This window comes from Budorcas taxicolor, chromosome 1, assembly GCF_023091745.1.
Source record: "Budorcas taxicolor isolate Tak-1 chromosome 1, Takin1.1, whole genome shotgun sequence".
In the NCBI taxonomy this organism is placed as follows: Eukaryota; Metazoa; Chordata; class Mammalia; order Artiodactyla; family Bovidae; genus Budorcas; species Budorcas taxicolor.
The window spans coordinates 83487911-83509745 of record NC_068910.1 but is presented as its reverse complement, the minus strand read 5'-3'; positions in this window follow the sequence as shown (position 1 = coordinate 83509745).

Genomic DNA, 21835 nt, shown 5'->3' with positions numbered 1-21835 from the left:
GATTCTATAGTTCTTGGGGTCACAAAGAGTTGGACATGACTTAGCAGCTGAACAAAAACATAAATTTGAAATATGGATGTTTTATTTTTTGTAATTGAAGTATAATTTATTTACAATGTTATATTAAGCTCAGGTGTACAAAATAGTGATTCTGTATTTTTATATACGACATGACCACAGTAAGTCTAGTTACCATCTGTTATCATACATAATTATAATATTACTGACTAGATTACCTATATTGTACATTATATCCTTGTGACATTTATAACTGGAAGTTTGCAACTCTTAACACCTTCACTTATTTTGCCCATCTCCTGCCCCCACCCTCTCTGGAAGCCACCTGTTTGTTTTCAGAGTCTGTTTCTGTTTTTATGTTCACTTGTTTCTTTACTTATGTACCACTTAAGTGAAATCACATGGTAATTGGCTTTCTGTCTGACTTATTTCACTTACCAGACAACTCTTTAGGTCCACCCATATTGTTACAAATGGCAAGATTTTATTCTTGTTTATGGCTGAAAGATATACCATTGTATAATAGTTTGCATGTGTGCTAAGTGGCAGACCTCCTTACCTGCCCCCTGAGAAATCTGTATGCAGGTCAAGAAGAAGCAGTTAGAACTGGATATGGAACAACAAAATGGTTCCAAATTGGGAGAGGAGTATGTCAAGGCTGTATATTGTCACCCTGCTTATTTAACTTATATGCAGCGTATGTCATGTGAAATGCCAGGTTGGATGAAGCACAAGCTGGAATCGAGATTGCAGAGAGAAATATCAATAACCTCATATACATGTGACACAACCTTGTGGCAGAAAGGGAAAAAGGCCTAAAGAGCCTTTTGATGAAAGTGAAAGAGGGGAGTGATAAAGTTGGCTTAAAACTCAACATTCAGAAAACTAAGATCATGGCATCTGGTCCCATCACTTCATGGCAAATAGAGGGGGAAACAATGAAGCAATGACAGAATTTATTTTCTTGGGTTCCAAAATCACTGCAGATGGTGACTCCAGCCATGAAATTAAAAGAGGCTTCCTCCTTGAAAGAGAAGCTATTACAAGCCTAGTGAAAGTGAAAGTCACTCAGTCATGTCTGACTCTTTGCTAATACATGAACTATACAGTCCATGGAATTCTCCAGGTCAGAACACTGGAGTGGGTAGCCATTCCCTTCTCCAGGGGATCTTCTCAACCCAGGGATCGAACCCAGGCCTCCTGCATTGCAGGCAGATTTTTTTTACCAACTGCACTATCAGGGAAACCCTGACAAGCCTAGATGGCATATTAAAATGCAGAGACATTACTGTGCCAACAAAGGTCTGTCTAGTCAAAGCTATGGTTTTTCTAGTGGTTATATATGAATGTGAGAGTTGGATCATAAAGCTGAGCACCAAAGAATTGATGCTTTTGAACTGTGATGTTGGAGAAAACTCTTGACAGTCCCCTGGACTGTAAGGAGATCAAACCAGTCAATTAACCCTGAATATTCATTGGAAAGACTGATGTTGAAGCTGAAGCTCCAATGCTTTGGCCACCTGATGAAAAGAGGCAACTCATTGGAAAAAACCGTGATGCTGAGAACGATTGAGGGTAAGAGGAGAAGGGGGTCACAGAGGATGAGATGGTTGGATGGCATCACCAACTCGATGGACATGAGTTTGAACAAGCTCCAGGAATGGGTGATGGACATGGAAGCCTGGCTTGCTGCAGTCCATGGGTTTGCAAAGAGTCAGTCACAACTGAGCGACTGAACTGAACTAAGTCGCTTCCATCATTTCCAGCTCTTTCTGACACTACAGACTGTAGCCTGCCAAGCTCGTCTCCATAAGATTCTCCAGGAAAGAATACTGAAGTGGATTGCCATGCTTTCCTCCAGGGGATCTTCCTGACCCAAGTATCAAACATGCATCTCTTATGTCTCCTACATTGGCAGGTGGATCTTTACCACTAGCACCACCTACTTACTATATCATTTTTTAATCTATCAGTGGACATGAAGGTTGCTTCCATATTCTGTTGTTGTTCAATTGCTAAGTCATATCCAACTCTTTGCAACCCCATGGACTGCTGCATACCAGGCTTCCCTTTCCTTCATACCCATAAGGATTCTATGAAAGAGAAATTTGCTCAGTCATGTCCAACTCTTAGCGACCCCATGGAATATAGAGTTCATGATATTCTTCAGGCCAGAATACTGGAGTGGGTAGCCGTTCCCTTCTCCAGGAGATCTTCCCAACTCAGGGATTGAACTCAGGTCTCCCACATTGCAGGCAGATTCTTTACCAGCTGAGCCACAAGGGAAGCCCAAGAATACTGGAAAGGGTAGTCTAACCCTTCTCCAGCAGATCTTCCTGATCCAGGAATTGAAGTGGGGTCTCCTGCATTGCCAGCAGATTCATTACCAACTGAGCTATTAGGGAAGTCCATGAGGCCTCTATATCTTATTATAAATAATGTGACAATGAGCATAGGGGTGTATATGTATCTTTCTGAATTGGTGCTTCTCTTTTCTTCAGATAAATACCCAGAAGTAGAATTGTTGAATCGTATGGTAATTGTATTTTTGATTTTTTTGAAGAACCTCCCTATGGTTTTCTATAGTGGCTGCACCAGTTTGTATTCCCATCAACAGTGCATGAAAGTTCCCTTTTTTCGTGCCATCATCATAGTTCTCATCTTTTTGATGATAGCCGTTCTGACAGGTAAGAAGTAACATCTCATTATGGTTTTGATTTTCATTTACCTAATGAATTATTTGTATGCATGTCAAGAAGTAACAATTAGAACTGAACATGAAACAACAGACTGGTTCCAAATAGGGAAAGGAGTACATTAAGGCTGTATATTGTCACCCTGCTTATTTAACTTAAATGCAGAGTACATCATGAGAAATGCTGAGCTGAATGAAGCAAAAGCTGGAATCAAGAATTTCAGGAGAAATATCAATAGTCTCAGTATGCAGATGACACCACTCTTATAGCAGAAAGCGAAGAAGAACTAAAGAGCCTCTTGATGCAATTGAAAGAAGAGAGTGAAAAAGTTGGCTTAAAACTCAGCATTCAGAAAATGAAGATCATGGCATCTGGTCTCCTCACTTCATGGCAAATAGATGGGGAAACAGTGGAAACGGTGACAGACTTTATTTTGTGGGGCTCCAAAATCACTGCAGATGTTGACTGCAGCTATGAAATTGAAAGATGTTTGCTCCTTGGAAGAAAAGCTATGACCAACCTGCTGCTGCTAAGTCACTTCAGTTGTGTCCAACTCTGTACGACCCCAGATATGGCAGCCCACCAGGCTCCCCCATCCCTGGGATTCTCCAGGCAAGAATATTGGAGTGGGTTGCCATTGACCAACCTAGACAGCATATTAAAAAGCAGAGGCATTACTTTGCCAACAAAGGTCCATCTAGTCAAAGCTATGTTTTCCCAGTAGTCATGTATGAATGTGGGAGTTGGACTATAAAGAAAGCTAAGTGCCGAAGAATTGATGCTTTTGAACTGTGGTGTTGGAGAAGACTCTTGAGAGTCCCTTGGACTGCAAGGAGATCCAACCAGTCCATTCTAAAGGAAATCAGTCCTGAATATTCATTGGAAGGACTGATGCTGAAACTGAAACTCCAATACTTTGGCTATCTGGTTTGAAGAACTGATTCATTTGAAAAGACCCTGATGCTGGGAAAGATTGAAGGCTGGAGGAGAAAAGGACAATAGAGGATGAGATGGTTGGATGGCATTGTCAACTCAATGGACATGAGTTTGAGTAAATTCTGGGAGTTGATGATGGACAGGGAAGCCTCGTGTGCTTCAGTCCATGGGGTTGCAAAGAGTCAGACATGACTGAGAGACTGAATTGAACTGATGAATTAATGTGTGCTTGGGTGGGGGTGCTTGGCAGGCCAGCTAGAGTGACTAGACTCTGTCCCTACCTGAGCTATCAAGATGGTATGTGTGAGTCGCTCAGTTGTGTCTCTTTGTGACCACATGGGCTGTAGCCCACCAGGTGCCTCTGTCCACAGGGATTCCCCAGACAAGAATACTACAGTGGGTTGCCATTCCCTTCTCCAGTGGATCTTCCCAACCCAGGGATTGAACCCGGGTCTCCCTCATCACAGATGGACTCATTACCCTCTGAGCCACAAGGAAAGCCAAGGTGGGAGGACATAAAAATGGTGCTCTCTGGTGCCACCAAACCTGGAGAGAGTTCTAGTACTTCCCTGCCCATTTGGCAGATGCTGGTAAGTGGATTTCCTTCATGTATAGTCTATGCTTAGTTGCCCAGTTGTGTCCAACTCTTTGTGATTCCATGAACTGCAGCCTGCCAGGCTCCCCTGTCTATAGGGTTTCTCCAGGCAAGAATACTGGAGTGGGTTTCTATGCCCTCCTCCAGGGAATCTTCCCAACCCAGGAACTGAATCGAGGTCTCCCTCATCACAGGTGAATTCATTACCTTCTGGGCTATGAATGAAGCCACATACATAGTCTAGTTGCCTTTAAGCTGCTGCTTTCGTTCGTTTGTTTATTTTGGGGTGGGTGTAGTTTTCATTTGCTTGCTTGTTTTGTGAGCCTAGACAGGTAAGTCTGCATTCAAACCACTCAGTGATATCCCTCCCTATTGCAGCCTGCTGTGTCAGGGGATGCGGTTTTTGTGAGTACCAGGTCTCCACCTCTCTTACCAATCTGCACGTGGTCCCTCTAGCATCTTTTGTGCAAAAGCTGTTCCATCAGCCCTCAGTTCTTTCTCAGGAGGAAGTATTCTATCTGTACATTTAGAGCCAACATGTCTTTGGAAGACAATGAGTTCAAGATCTTTATATTGCTGTCTTGGAGCAGACCTTTTTATTTTTGAAACACAGAACATATGTAGATGGTCATTATAATACTAAGTAAAATTCAGACTGAGAAATTGGGAAAAATCAAGTTAGAATTCTTATCGTTTATAAAAGCACACTTTGAGGAATTAAAAAAGACTTTAAACACATATTTAATTTTACAAAGTCTCAACCAGGCATTGGTTTAACAAATATGTATGAATTTTTGGTATGAATTTGGTATGAATTTTCTCCACAATGCTAAATTGTATAAACTGATGAAATTGCAAAAAAAAAAAAATCTATTTGTTCTCTCCCAAACTCCCATCCCTTGGAGAATGGATGCATGTATACATTTGGCTGAGTTGCTTTGCTGTCTACCTGAAACTATCACAACATTGTTAATTGGCTATTGTTGTTTAGTTGTTTAGTTGTACCTGACTCTTTGTGACTCCATAGCCTGCCAGACTCCTTTGTCTATGGGATTTCCCAGGCAAACATACTGGAGTGGGTTGCTGTACCACAATACAAGGTACAAAGTTGAAAAAAAAAAAAAAAAACTCACACACACACAACTATTTATTTGTTTTAAATTGAACTGAATCTGACTCCAAGTTCTAAGTCATTAGGGCTGAACACTACCTAATATCAAATACTATATTGGGGGAGAGAAACTTTGTAAATCCCCAAATAAAGAAAGTTTTGTAAATCCCCAAATTTGGATTCTGATTTTCAGTAAGTTGGGGGCAGGGGTGAGTTACCATCCTTCAGGGCAAACTGGGGACAGGGACTTTTCACCAAAATTTCTAAAGCCCAGGGGTAAGAGTCCAAATTCCTTAGGCTTGTCTTGGCAGCCATTTTTTCCTAGAAAGTTGTGGATAAATGGGAACCAGTTGTTTGTCACAAAAAATGTCAAGACCCCATTATCATTTCAGATTGGCAAATACTCACAAGATTTCTCCCTGGTTGATTCGCTTTTATTTGGAGAACTGCTGGAAGTAGCTTCTCATTTCTCAGTGTGTCTCCAACTTCTAAATAATCCCAGTGGTGGCTTGTATCAGTCAGGTTTATTCAGTTGCAAGATAACAAGAACCACACTCACTGAAACACGTAAGAGAGTTTATTGCTGAAAAAATGGGAACTTCCTAGGGACGATTGCTACCCCTACACCGTTGGTTTCTCCCTGTGTTTCATTTCCATCAGCCTATGAATTTCATTTACTCTCTTACATGTTGGGAGTTTGAGCAAGCTCCGGGAGTTGGTGATGGACAGGGAAGCCTGGTCAGCTGCTGTCCATGGGATTGCAATGAGTCCATGGGGTTGCAATGAGTCGGACATGACTGAGGGACTGAACTGAACTGAACTTTTATATCTTAAAGATACCTCCTTGACTTAAAGTTTTATCTCCATTTCCTTAACAGTGGAGTGATCACAACACTACATTGAGATTGCTCTTTTCAGGATTTCCTGTTTCTAAATCTATCATATTCCTCTTTCTTGGTGTTTATCAGTATTAGTTAAATTGGGACCATTTTCTCCTTTTTGAAGCACATTTTTCTGTTGGATTTTATGATAATATCCTAAACTGGATATTTTCACTGAGCATTGAAGAATTGATGCTTTTGAACTGTGGTGCTGAAGAAGACTCTTGAGTCCCTTGGATGGCAAAGAGATCAAACCAGTCAATCCTAAAAGAAATCAACCCTGAATATTCATTGGAAAGACTGGTGCTGAAACTGAAGCTCCAATACTTTGGCCACCCGATGTGATAAGCCAACTCATTGGAGAAGATCCTGATAGTGGAAAAGGCCCTGATAGTGGAAAAGGCAAGAGGAAAAAGGGGCAACAAAGGATAAGATGGTTGGATGGCATCATTAACTCAATAGACATGAGTGTGAGCAAACTCCAGGAGATACTGAAAGATAGCGAAGCCTGGTGTGCTGCAGTCCATGGGGTCACAAAAAGTCACACACAACTGAGCAACTGAACAATAACAATCATATACTTTCTTACTGGTGACTACATTTAAGCTTATTTTGATCTGTTCTTTCTTTTATTTCATCTGTAAAATATTGTAATAATGCAGGTTTATTCTTAGACTTCATCCCCCTATATTATTTCATTCATACTCATGTTCATAAATATGCACATATATATTGAGAGCCTAAATATAAGTGTATATAACTCTGACTTACACTGCAACTCTGGGTTTGCTAATCTATATTTGATTCCTTATTTGATATCTCTACATGGCTGTTTTAATAGGCACTTCAAATTTAACCGGAACAAAATTTTATTTTCTTTTATGTTATCACAATGGATAAGTTGTCATTCTGATTCAAAGAAAATGTAAATCTTAATTATCAATAAAAGTTAGTTTTGAATAAGAATGTGTGGAAGAATGAAGCAGTACCAGATACCACACTGTTATCTGGGATGCCTCACAACATCACAGGCAGCATCTTAAATGCTCTTTTCCAAACTAGATATAATTAGATATTTTGGAGAATCTGAGCAAGGCCCCCATAATTTATAAGCCATTTAGGGGAGCCACTAAATTCTGGAGACTCAGTATCTATACTTGCTAATATGACTAACTTTGATTCCTCAGTGTAGATGTACTCCATAAATCCAGAAATTTCAGGTTTATAAATGTGTGTTTTTAAATAACAACTGAGATCTTTGATTCTTAACTGGGATTCCACAGAACTTTGGGATTACACAATGAAGTCAGATTGAAAAAACCATAAGAACTTAACACATCATGTGATATCAGTACTCATGGTGATGGACATGATCAAATTTATTAGCGATCTTTCTGTCCCATATGACTAAAGGAGAATGGTAGGACCACCATTCTCCTTTAGTCTCATTCTTTCAATGCAAGACTGAAAAACTGTTAATGATTGGTGAGCACTGAATTGTATGGAGGTGATAAACTGATGACAGCCTATCACTCACAAATTGCTTCACACAGTCTACCCTTATGTACTGCAGACTAAAAGAAGTTAACTTTTGGGTATAATAGAAAATTGGAAGGATGTTCTAAACAAGGAATTTTTTGCCTCATAACTTATCTCCTAACTCTCCCTTTTATGTTAGAAATATTATGTTCAAAAAAATTCAACTGAGTACATGTAAAAGCTTAGTTGTCTTTATTCAATTATTCATGAATTGGGCAGCAACCCATTTAGTAAATAGAAAGATTTTCTGAGGAATTGACAAAATGGAAGGCTTTTATTAAAACAAGGCAGGACAAGAAGATTATTAATGGAAGACAGGATTGTTGCAGGCAAGGTTGAATCACTATGCTGACTGCCACTCTGAGGAGAGGTTGAAACTTCAATTAAGTCTTGGTTTGCCATCCTGGGGGCAGGTGGTTCCTCCTGGGTCTGCAGTTTCTTTTTTCTTTTTAAAAAAATCTTCCTTTTATCAAAATATCAGCCTGGGAAATGTGAGAAATTTAAGGCAGAAGGACCACTGTTAGCTACCACTCAGTAGTTTTCTCAGTTTTGTTGATTTTTGGGGTTGCATCACAGAGCATGACATTTCTCCTGATTCCATATGACATTCACAGGTCAAAGTTTCAGGTTCATAATCCTTTAGTTGGTCATTCTCTTTGCTTTTCTGATATTCCAGTCTTGAGGAGATTGTTTGTTTGATAGTTAGCAGCTGACAACATGCATTTGAAGCTTTTTTAGGGAATATAATACACCAAAGACACTATAAGGAGAATAATGCCCAATGTTTAGAATGCACTTTGGAGTCATGGTCCACAAGACTCAAACCAATCAAAGCCCCCACTGAAGGAATCACAGCATTTTTTAAAAAATTAATTTATTTTAATTAGAGAATAATTACTTTAAAATATTGTGATTTTTTTTTTTTGCCATACATCAGTATGAATCGGCTATATGTATATATGTGTCCCCTCCATCCGAACCACCCCCACCTCCCTCCCCACCCTTTTAAGCCAAGTGACTTGTTCAGTGATTTTACATAACTGAATGTCACTTCATAATGAAACTCATCTAAATATGCCACAAGAAAATCTTTCATTATCTCTTACCTAGAGTAGGCCAATAATCCAATAAAGTTTTCTTCTTTTAGCAGATGAAAGAAAATTAAGTTACTTTTAGGTAAGTACACAATTGATATTAAACCTCATTCTTAAAACTCCCACAATAACAATTCAGTTTTAGCCAGCTTGATTACAGGATTGATTCCTTCTTTTTCCTTCTTCCCATCTTTTTGTCCTTAGCTTGTCCTTTATTTACTTCTTTCCTATTCTGAAATAATAAAAAGTTTTAGTTCAGATAAAATTACTCGCATTTTCTTTAACAAGAACCAAGTGAGAGAGAGAGCTTTCACATCAGCAGCTTACCTACATCCACCCATGAACAGAGTATAGCTGGGAAATGACATGTCTGAGAGAGGCATTTAGGAGTGGAAGAGGCCCAGCTGGGCTTCCCAGGGAAGTAAGGTACAGAACTGTGGTCTTGGTGCTTTAGTTTGGAATTTTCTTTTCAGGAGTATGAACAATGACTTTGGTACCCTGACACAGTTCCTTAAATTATTATGGATTCTGTCTTAAACTTCCACTTGTTTCAAAACCAAACATTGATCCCATGAGCAGCCTCTAGCTAGTACAGTCCTGACTGCACTTCTTGTTCTTATAGTCTGTTCATGGCCCTTTCCTTCTCAGAGCTCTAGAGGTTGCCCTTGCTTAGCAGTTTGTACGGCACCCCCACTCCTGGTTCTTGGGTTTTTTTCTTAACCAAAAAAAGACATATTGCTTTTCTTATATGCAGAGTTGTTTACCTTATTTCTAGTAGCTGTAATACATATGCTAGAATTTTTAAACCTTAGAAACTTTAATGTCTAGTGAAAACTAAGAAGTAACAACTGTGAAACTTGCATCAAAGAGAATTTTTTGACTGGCAGCTTTGTTTATCTCTAGAATCATGCTTCTTCACAGTACAGTCATTCAATATTACTCAAAATGTTTACTAATAGAGCCAAATTTACCTTTATTTTCTTTGCAGTAGGTGACCCAAAGCAATTAAACCTATGATCAGTAATCAATATTTCACTATATTTTACTTGGAAATGATCTACATATTTAATAAATTTCTATCATATGATTTAGTAACTAAAGTGAACCAGTTACCATGGTAAATAAATTTTGTAAACAAAAGTTTTGAAAGCTGTTTTTTAGTACACATACCATTGAATATTTTTGTTGTGAAAAATTCCACTCTTATCCCCCTTACATGTACATCACTTGCTCTGAATAATTTTAGGTTATCCATGAAAACTTCATGAGATAGTAGATAAAATCAGTCATCATCGTAAGTTGTTGTTGTTATTTAATGACATATCACAACAGAGATAACATAAATTTGACCAGTAAACCCAAGTACAGTTTATCTGCATTATATTTAATGTTGATAAGTTAAAAGATATGTCTGTTTTAATTAAATCAATGAACTTAGATTACTGAAGATTATCCAGGAACACATGAACTTGAAAAGCATTTGGGTTGATTCCTGTTATATTTTTGAGGACTTTAGAATGATTCAATCCTTTAAGAGCTTGCCTTCAAACCAACTTTGCTGTTCAGTTACGAAGTCCTGTCCAACTGTTTGTGACAACATGGATAGTAGCATGCCAGGCTCCTCTATCCTCTGCGATCTCCTGGAGTTTACTCAAATTCATGTACATTGAGTTGGTGATAGTATCTAGCCATCTCACCCTCTGCCACCCCCTTCTTCTTTTGTCTTCAATCTTTCCCAGCATCAGGGTCATCAGGTGGCCAAAGTATTGGAGCTTTAGCTTCAGCAACAGTCCTTCCAGTGCATATTCAGGGTTTATTTCCTTTAAGATTGACTGCTTTGATCTCCTTGCTGTCCAAGGGACTCTCAAGAGTATTCTCCAGAAGCACAATTTGAAAACATCCATTCTTGCTTTGGTGCTCAGCCTTGTTTATGGTTTAGTTCTCATATCCATACATGACTACTTGAAAAACCAGAGCTTTTGCCATACAGTCCATAGCAAAGTGATGTCTCTGCTTTTTTTAAAATTAGTTAACATTTGTACTTTATTCAGATTTCTTTTTTTCTGGGGGGGGGGGGCTCTTTATTTTTTATTTATTTATTTATTTTTTTACTTTACAATACTGTATTGGTTTTGCCATACATTGACATGAATCCACCATGGATATACATGAGTTCCCAATCCTGAACCCCCCTCCCACCACCCTCCCCATATCATCTTTCTGGGTCATCCCAGTCCACCAGCCCCAAGCATCCTGTATCCTGTATCCAACCTAGACTGGCGATTCATTTCTTACACAATGGAGTATTAATTACTCAGCCATTAAAAAGAATACATTTGAATCAATTCTAGTGAGGTGGATGAAACTGGAGCTGATTATACAGAGTGAAGTAAGCCAGAAAGAAAAACACCAATACAGTATACTATCACATATATATGGAATATAGAAAGATGGTAATGATAACCCTGTATGCGAGACAGCAAAAGAGACAGATATATAGAACAGACTTTTGGACTCTGTGGGAGAGGGAGAGGGTGGGATGATTTGGGAGAATGGAATTAAAACATGTATACTATCATGTAAGAAACGAATCGCCAGTCTCTGCTTTTTAATACGCTAAGTTTGTCATAACTTTTCTTCCAAGGAAGAAGTGTCTTACTTTCATGGGTGCAGTTACTGTCTACAGTGATTTTGGAGCCCAAGAAAATAAAATCTTGGATGGTAAAGCATCTACCTACAATGCAAGACACATGGGTTCAATCCCTGGGTCAGAAAGATCCCCTGAAGAAGGAAATGGCAACCCACTCCAGGATTCTTGCCTGGGAAATTCCACATATAGAGGAGCCTGGCAGGCTATAGTTCATGGGGTTGCAAAGAGTCAGACATGACTGAGCAACTAACACACTTTCCCCCCATCTATTTGCTATGAAGGGATGGGACTGAATGCCATAATCTCAGTTTTTGAATGTAAAGTTTCAAGCCAGATTTTTTACTCTCCTTTTTCACTGTCACCAAGAGGCTTTTTATTTCCTCAAACCTACTAAATAGAGTTGTTTTTTTTTTTTTTAACAAATCAATTTTGGCAATATCATCTGGAAATAGAAAAATGTTACACATCTACAATATCCTTATATGGACACACGTATAACATATGGGCAGACAGACATAAATTATAGTTAATATTTGTAAAGATTGTAGGATTTCTCATTAGCTTAATTTCTAAGTTTCTCTTTTTTTCTTCTCCTCAAAGTTTACATTTCAAAGAATTGTTGTTAGGTTCTAGAAAATATAAATGTGGGAAATCTACATCACAAAAGCACAAGTTAAGTGCCGGACAATTCTGTTTTCTTTGTCTTGATCTTTTCAAGCATTATGAGAAAAATAGGTAAGGTTTGATAGAGGGCCAGAGGAAAAAGAAAAAGAGGAGTGGTGTGTGTGTGTGGGGGGGGGGTGGGGGGGTGGGGGTGGTGTGGTGTGGATGAACTTTGAATTTCTGTGACCTGCAGAGATTTGCTAGATAAACAGTTTCCAATTCCTCAAATAATTATTAGCTTCTTTTTAGATATCCTTTATCATTTTAACTTTTTATTTGCATTTTGAAACCATTCCATGATGAATTTTGCAAGTTTCTGCATACTAATTAAAATAGATACCCTGTTCTATTTATTTCTGTTCTGTTTGTTTGATTTAGAAGCTTTTGATTTTAAGTGCATTTCTCAAATCGTACCTATTTGGAATAGTCCCCATAATGGCCATAGTAATTTCCCTTGAGGGCTGACAAGAGTTGGTAGGTCCCTTGCTGCAAATGGAGTTCAACTGGTCTAGCCATGTCTGGCTGCAAATGGGGCACAACTTACATTTCTACTTGTCAATTATTTTGAGTCTCCAATCTGACAGCTACCAAGACAAGCTCTCAGGACACAAAGCAAGCTTACTAGGATAATATCATCTTTGAAAGTATCTACAACTTCTCTCACAGGACTGGAAAAGGTCAGTTTTCATTCCAATCCCAAAGAAACCAAATGCCAAAGAATGGTCAAACTACTGCAGGATTGCACTCATCTCAAACACTAGCAAAGTAATGCTCTAAATTCTCCAAGCCAGGCTTCAACATGAACGTGAACTTCCAGATGTTCAAGCTGGATTTAGAAAAGTCAGAGGAACCAGACATCAAACTGCCAACATCCGTTGGATTATTGAAGAAGCAAGAGAGTTCCAGAAAAACATCTACTTCTGCTTTGTTGAATATGCCAAAGTGTTTGACTGTGTGGTTCACAACAAACTGTGGAAAATTCTTAAACATATAGGAATACCAGACCACCTTACTTGTCTCCTGGGAAATCTGTATGCAGGTCAAGAAGCAACAGATAGAACCGAACATGGAACAACAGACTGGTTCCAAATCGGGAAAGGAGTACGTCGAGGCTTCATAGTGTCACCCTGCTTATTTAACTTATATGCAGAATACATCATGAGAAATGCTGGGTTGGAGGAAGCACAAGCTGGAATCAAGATTGCCAGGAGAAATATCAATAACCTCAGATATGCAGATGATACCACCCTTATGGCAGAAAGCAAAGAAAAACTAAAGAGCCTCTTGATGAAAGTGAATGAGGAGAGTGAAAAAGTTGGCTTAAAACTCAACATTCAGAAAACGAAGATCATGGCATCCAGTGCATCACTTCATGGCAAATAGATGGGGAAACAGTGGAAACAGTGGCAGACTTTATTTTGGGGGGTTCCAAAATCAATGCAGATGGTGATTGCAGCCATGAAATTAAGGCACTTGCTCCTTAGAAGAAAAGCTATGACCAAACTAGATAGCATATTAAAAAACAGGGACATTATTTTGTCAACAAAGGTCCATCTAGTTTAAGCTATGGTTTTTCCAGTGGTCATGTATGGATGTTAAAGTTGGACTATAAAGAAAGCCGAGGGCCAAAGAATTGATGCTTTTGAACTGTGGTGTTGGGGAAGACTCTTGAGAGTCCCTTGGACTGCAAGGAGATCCAACCAGTCTATCCTAAAGGAAATCAGTCCTGAATATTCATTGGAAGGACTGATGCTGAAGCTGAAACTCCAATACTCTGGCCACCTGATTGAAAGAGCTGACTCATTTGAAAAGACCCTGATGCTGGGAAAGATTGAAGGCAGGAGGAGAAGGGGACGACAGTGGATGAGATGGTTGGATGGCATCCCTGACTCGATGGACATGAGTTTGAGTAAGCTCTGGGAGTTGGTGATGGACAGGGAAGCCTGGTGTGCTGCAGTCCATGGGGTCACAAAAAGTTGAAGACGACTGAGTGACTGAACTGAATAACTTCTCACAGTTCTCAGACATAAAATAAGCAGGTGTGTAGCAGTTGGGGTTTGATCCCTGGGTCAGGAATACCCCCTGGAGAAGGAAATGTCAACCCACTCCAGAATTCTTGTGTGGAAATTCCCATGGACAGAGGAACTGATGGGCTATCATCCAAGGAGTTGCACAGAGTTGGACAGGACTTGAGCTAGCAACTAAACCACCACCAGGAAGGTTGTGCACTTCCTGGATATAAAGGATCCCATTTAAACAAAATCTTATCCATCTAGTCCCCTCACTGGATGCATGTGTGCTACGTCCCTTCACTTGTGTCAGACTCTGTGTGACCCTATGGACTGTAGCTCTCCAGCCTCCTCTGTCCATGAGATTCTCCATGGAAGAATACTAGAGTGGGTTGTCATGACCTTCTCCAGGGAATCTTCCCCATCCAGGGGTTGAACCCGTGTCTCTTATTTCTCTTGCATTGACAGGTGGGTTATTTACTTCCAACACCACCTGGGAAATCCCTGACTGGTTGTAATTTAGTCTAAATCATATCCAGTCTGATTTTTAAACTGGACTTAGCCCAGTCCTAGAGCCAGTCCATTTTTAAGTCAGACCCAATCCCACTCCAGCTTGTAACCATCAACAGTTCTCAGCGTGGAATCTGGGGAATGTTCCAAACAGGTGGAAAACTACAGCTTAAACTAACAGCAGTTTCCAGTGTGAAAGAACCTAGAGCTGAGGTTTCCCACTCAAAAACCTGGAAATTAATTTTGTCAGGTTATTTTGCGGCCCCTGGGTTAAGTGGCTCCTCCTTGGGCCTATAGTTTCTTTCTTTTTTCTTTTTTTCTTTAACAGTTGTAAATTTTAGATTATGCTCATTGGAAAAGACTCTGATGCTGGGAGGGATTGGGAACAGGAGGAAAAGGGGACAACAGAGAATGAGATGGCTGGATGGCATCACTGACTCGATGGACGTGAGTTTGAGTGAACTCTGGGAGATGGTGATGGACAGGGAGGCCTGGTTGCTGCGATTCATGGGGTCTCAAGAGTCAGACATAACTGAGTGACTGAACTGAACTGAATTGATGCATGTTAGACTATAATTAATTACAAAGTTTTATTATGTATTTGGTGATTTTTTTTCTCATTTACTTATTTATGCCTGTCTTATATTTTATTGGATTTTGTATTTTACAAATACATCTGGTGATCCGATGTGGTGTTTGTAAAGAGAAGATTCTAGTTTGAGGTGTATGTATAATCACATGAACCACATCACTGCACCAATGCAACAAGGGGTGCAACACAAATCCTTTATGACAAAAGCTACTTATCAATAGAGCGTTTGTTGACTGGTCATCCAAACGGGCTTATTTTTTTGCATTTTGTGTAAAATGCAAATCTATCAATGGCATCTGCAAAATTGAAGAGATACTTCATTACAAATCCCACTCATTTGACAAGTAAAGGTGCTGATTAGTTTAAATGGTTATTGAAGTCTCAAAATAGAATAAAGCTTTTGTTTAAAGAAAAATCTCTGGAAGAGTGCTATTTAGTAGCAGAGAGAGACTTTATTTCTCAGAAAAAGAAGTTATGCTGTTGGGGATAACCTGTTTAAGGGTGGTTGTAAAATTACAGAAAGTGAAATGTTAGGGAAAGATACAGTAGAAGAAATTGAGAAAGTTCCACTCTTAACTGCTATATTATATTAATCACAAAAGGCTAAAGAGATTTCATGTAATAAACTGATAAATGATGGGTTTTGTGTTCAGATTAATGAATGATCAGGTTTTACCAATAATTATGTTGTACCGGTTATAAGATTTATGATAGTGAAATTCAAGAATTTTTTCTGCTAGAGAGAGTTGTCTGATATTAGCATGCTAAGATTTACTTCATTTTTATCTTAACTGGAAGCAAGGCCTCTTTTGAAGAATCGATAGTTGCATCTGTACTGATTGTAGCCCATCAATACTGGCTCCATAAAAGATTTACCTCCATAGTAAAAGAAAAAAAAATTCAAACAGTCATAGCACCCTGTTTTCCTCAGAGAGTGCTCATTTGAAAACTCAGAGATAAAATAGAGCTCTGGATGATAGTGTAAACGTGTTAACTTTATTAAATTGTTAGTTTTATTTTGTTATCACTCAAGAGTGAGTTAGAAACTGGAGACCTGCACTAAGGGGCCATAAATGACTTCATACTACAGAAATTTATTGTCTTAGTAGCAGCAGAGCTCTGACAGGTAAATTGTGGGAAGACTTTTTTTTTTTTTAAAGGCCAGATTTTGCAGAGTTCCTTGAAGATGACAAATGGCTCTGAAACAAGACTACTTAGAAAACACTCTTCATCATGTGAATCAGTTGCCAAGTCTCTGCAAGGCCTTGGGGAAATGTTTTGACCTCAAGTGGCAAGGTTCTTCCACTTTCAAGGAAAGTGGTAATAGCTTTAGGAACAGGTGTGAAAGCTATTTTATTGTGGTTTTGATTCATATTTCTCTGACTAGTGATATTTAGCTTGTTTCCATATACCTATTGGTTATTTGCATGTTTTCCTCAGTGAAATGTTTACTAAAGTGTAGCTCTGTTAGTTTTTGAACTTGTAAGAGTTCCTAACTGAAATAAAACAAAAGAAATACTGCATGATTTTACTTCTATGATGTATCTAAAATAGTTAACAGTGTCAGACTTCATTTTTGGGGGCTCCAACATCACTGCAGATGGTGACTGTACCCATGAAATTAAAAGACGCTTATTCCTTAGAAGAAAAGTTATGACCAACCTAGACAGCATATTCGGAGAAGGCAATGGCAACCCACTCCAGTACTCTTGCCTGGAGAATCCCATGGACCCATGGACGGAGGAGCCTTGTAGGCTGCAGTGCATGGGGTTGCTGAATCAGACACGACCAAGTGACTTCACTTTCACTTTTCATTTCATGCATTGGAGAAGGAAATGGCAACACACTCCAGTGTTCTTGCCTGGAGAATCCCAGGGACTATGGAGCCTGGTAGGCTGCTGTCTATGGTGTCGCACAGAGTTGGACATGACTGATGCGACTTAGCACCAGCAGCAGCAGACAGCATATTAAAAAGCAGAGATATTACTTTGCCAACAAAGGTCCATCTAGTTAAGGCTATGGTTTTTCCAGTAGTCATGTATGGATGTGAGAGTTGGACTATAAAGAAAGCTGAGGACTGAAGAACTGATGCTTTTGAACTGCGGTGTTGGAGAAGACTCTTGAGAGTCCCTTGGACTGCAAGGAGATCCAAACATTCCATCCTAAAAGAGATCAGTCCTGGGTGTTCATTGGAAGGACTGATGCTGAAGCTGAAAGTCTAATACTCTGGCCACCTGATGCAAAGAGCTGACTCATTTGAAAAGACCCTGATGCTGGGAAAGATTGAGGGTTGGAGGAGAAGGGGGAGACAGGGGAGGAGAAGGGTGAGACAGAGGATGACATGGTTGGATGGCATCACCAGCTCAATGGACATGAGTTTGAGTAAACTCCGGAAGTTGATGATCAACAGGAAGGCCTGGCCTGCTGCAGTCCATGGGGTTGCAAAGAGTTGGACTCAACTGAGTGACTGAACTGAACTGCAGATAGTTAAACTCATAGAATCAGAGTAGAATTATGGTTGCCAGGAGGTAGGGGAAGGAGGAAATAAAGAGATATTAATCAACAGGCATAAAGCCTCAATTATGCAAGATGAGTAAGTTCTAGAGATCTGCTGAACAACATCAAATCTATAGTCAACTATAGTCAACAAGACTGTAGACTATCTATGGTCAACAAACAAACAACAGTATTGTTAAAACTTAAATTTTTTAAGAGATTAAAAAAATGTAAACTTTGCAAAAATCATGATGCAAATAAATCTTAATGTTTTTGCTGCTGCTTGCGTTTGACTGAGAAAAAGGCAAGATTAGAGAAAAGGCAAATGTCAAGTGTTACTGAAATTACCTGGGAGAACTGATTAACATTGAACATTAGTGTCCTTGCCTTTCAACACAAGTATGTGTCAGCGGAGAATCTTTTCTCTGACTCTTCTGCTTGGGTTGGAAATGTGAGTTTGAGAGAGGAAATGTAGTCTGATCAGACTCAAGATAATATTACTGATCTGCTTCCAGGTAAGTTCTGGATTTATGTGAAGAAGGGTAGCCAGCCATTCACAGGACAGCAAGAAACATTTTTCAATTTCTGACTTATACATATGAGCAAGAGTTTTCATATTTTACAGGTATCATGAACAAAAAAGGAAATAATCTCATTTTGAAATATGTGTGCTTACATTTGACCCAAAATGAATATTAAGACAGCAAAAACTCGAATCAATAGCAACAACAAAAAAACAAGGATAGCTTTCACATTAAAGATGTAAATTTCCATATTTATTATGGTTTCAAGCAGAACACCTTTTCATGTTTATATAACCTAATTTAAAAAGATCAAGAAACCAATGCATTTGCATAATTGATCAACCCTATATTTAACCTGAATGTTTTTAAGAGATTAAAAAAAGAAATGTAAACTCTGCAAAAATCATGATGCAAATAAATCTTGATGTTTCTATTGCTGAATTTGCAAGGAACTGGATTCTCAAAGCCTTGTATAAAAAGAAGCAGTAGTACCATACATAAAATAGATAGCCTGTGGGAAATCAGTCCTGAATTTTCATTGGAAGGACTGATGCTGAAGCTGAAACTCCAATACTCTGGCTACCTGATGTGAAGAACTGACTCACTGGAAAAGACCCTGATCCTGGGAAAGGTTGGAGGTGGGAGGAGAAGGGGACAACAGAGGATGAAATGGTTGGATGGCATCACCAACTGGATGGACATGAGTTTGAGTAAGCTCCTGGAGTTGGTGATGGACAGGGAAGCCTGGCATGCTGCGGTCCATGAGGTTGCACAGTTGGACGCAACTGAGCGACTGAACTGAATGGGAATTTGCTATATGACTTGAAGCTCAAACTGGTACTCTGTGTCAATTTAGGTAGGTCGGATGGAATGTGAGGTGGGAGAGAGGCTCAAGAGGGAGGGGACATATGTATACCCATGACTGATTCATTTTGACTAGGGCAGAAACCAACACAATATTGTAAAGCAGTCATCCTTCAATTAAAAATAAATAAGTAGTGGTCTGTATTTTTGTTTGTATTGCTTAAACTTAAGGTTTTGGTAATTTTACTTTTGGACATGGTCAATAAGATTTCATGTATGTAAATAAAGTTATTTAAAATCTATTTTAGTAAAATTAAAAGTAAAATTAAGTCTACTGACCCTACCTTTAGAAAATTTAATCCTGTTTTTAAGACATTATGTTGCCTTTACAAGTTTTAAAAACTTATAAGAAAAGGTGAACTTCAAGAATCATAAGGCGTGTTTAGTTATTTTATAATAGAGGCTCACTTTAAAGTTATTTTACTCTAAGGTTAGAATTACTTCTGTACTACATATTGCAACTCATTAACATCTTGTATAGTAGAAATTTGTGATAAGATTTTTAAGTTTACTGAAATAAAGTTAAAAAAAGCATGAATTAAATAAAAACTGAAGAAAAACCTAAATACTGGCTTACATTAGAACTGATAGCACTATGAAAGACCAAAAGGTTGGTGTGGATATTTAGGAAAGGGAACCTTTTTGGTTTGCTCATGGGATTTTTAAGTTGGTACAACCACTACGGAAAATAACGTCAAAAATATCCTGCCTGTTATTCCTAATCTAAAGTTTTTCTAATCAACTCAAATTATATTCCCTTTTAAGATGGTTTATTACCAGCTATATTTCAAACAACTTGTGTTGTTACTATAAAATTTTCAACATAAAACCTTTATTAAAATGAATTTAAAATGACAGCATTTCCAAATACCAGGAAAAATTTCCTCTTTTATTGATGTGGAAGATTTTCAAATATGTCTTCATCTGGAAATATTTATTTCCATGCCCTATAGCATTGCTGGGTTACAGTTAACTGTAAGTGGTGACTGGCGTATGTAACTGACAAACATAATTTTGAAGGAGGGCAGAAGTGTTCACAAAATCAATATGAAACCATTTGGGAAAGTGGAATTGTTTAGAGAAATATAAATATCTTCACTCAGTTTCTGCCCATTTCCTGAAAACGTTGTGAAACTAAAATTGAAAAAAAGCAATGTTCTTCTAAACATCTGTCCATTAAACTTTGTATCATATAAACATAGTTTTATGACTATTATCACAAACACTTTCTTCTTATTTAATAATTTCCTCATTCCCTGTGACCAACTGCATCAATTTTAGCAAGGATCCCTTAACAGAAATTCATAAAATTCTCTATCATCTTAAAGATATTCTTTTTAATGTGTCAAATGTGTACTATTAACTCTTTTGTAATAGCAGAATAGTTATTAAAGTACCTATGTAATAGTAATCAAAATATCTTTGGATTTTTTTTGTACTTTATTATTCTGAGGAAAAGTAAAGGCTGATAATAAACAATGTACTTTATATCAGCTGATTTATGAAGCTAGCCAGCAAAGCAAACAAATCTACTACTACCTCCACCCTCTTAACAGAAAGCCAAATGAAATATTGATTTCTACACAAAACAATAAAAGGAATCATTTAAACTCCTTCATAATTTCTTCCAAAGATTTGTTGCTTTTCCTTTATGCTCAGAATCTAGTTTGCTTTCACCACTTCAGTTTCCACTAAAATTTGTGTGGGTAAAACCTACACCTGTAAGCTCAATTCTATATTACCAAATCTCTATCAAAACGTTTCCCTTAGGGATCCCAGTGTTGCTTTAATCTCAATGTATTCCTAAACAGAAGTAATTTTTAGTCCCTAAGTCAGCTTCCATTGTCAATGTCCCTGTTTCTGGCTGTGATATTACTTTTCTGTTAGTCTTCAATAATTTTAGGAAATATAGGTTGAGCACTTACTATTGGCTCATATCTGCACCAAACACTGGGAATATAAAAAGGACAAGGTGTTTGGAAGTTTACCTTCCTCTGCAATTTTCTGGAAGAGTTTGAGTAGGATAGGTGTTAGCTCTTCTCGAAATTTTTGGTAGAATTCAGCTGTGAAGCCGTCTGGACCTGGGCTTTTGTTTCCTGGAAGATTTCTGATTACAGTTTCAATTTCCGTGCTTGTGATGGGTCTGTTAAGATTTTCTATTTCTTCCTGGTTCAGTTTTGGAAAATTGTACTTTTCTAAGAATTTTTCCATTTCTTCCACACTGTCCATTTTATTGGCATACAACTGCTGATAGTAGTCTCTTATGATCCTTTGTATTTCTGTGTTGTCTGTTGTATTCTATGAGGCCACCATCACCCTAATACCAAAACCTGACAAAGATGTCACAAAAAAAGAAAACTACAGGCCAATATCACTGATGAACATAGATGCAAAAATCCTCAACAAAATTCTAGCAATCAGAATCCAACAACACATTAAAAAGATCATACACCATGACCAAGTGGGCTTTATCCCAGGGATGCAAGGATTCTTCAATATCCACAAATCAATCAATGTAATTCACCACATTAACAAATTGAAAAATAAAAACCATATGATTATCTCAATAGATGCAGAGAAGGCCTTTGACAAAATTCAACATCCATTTATGATAAAAACTCTCCAGAAAGCAGGAATAGAAGGAACATACCTCAACA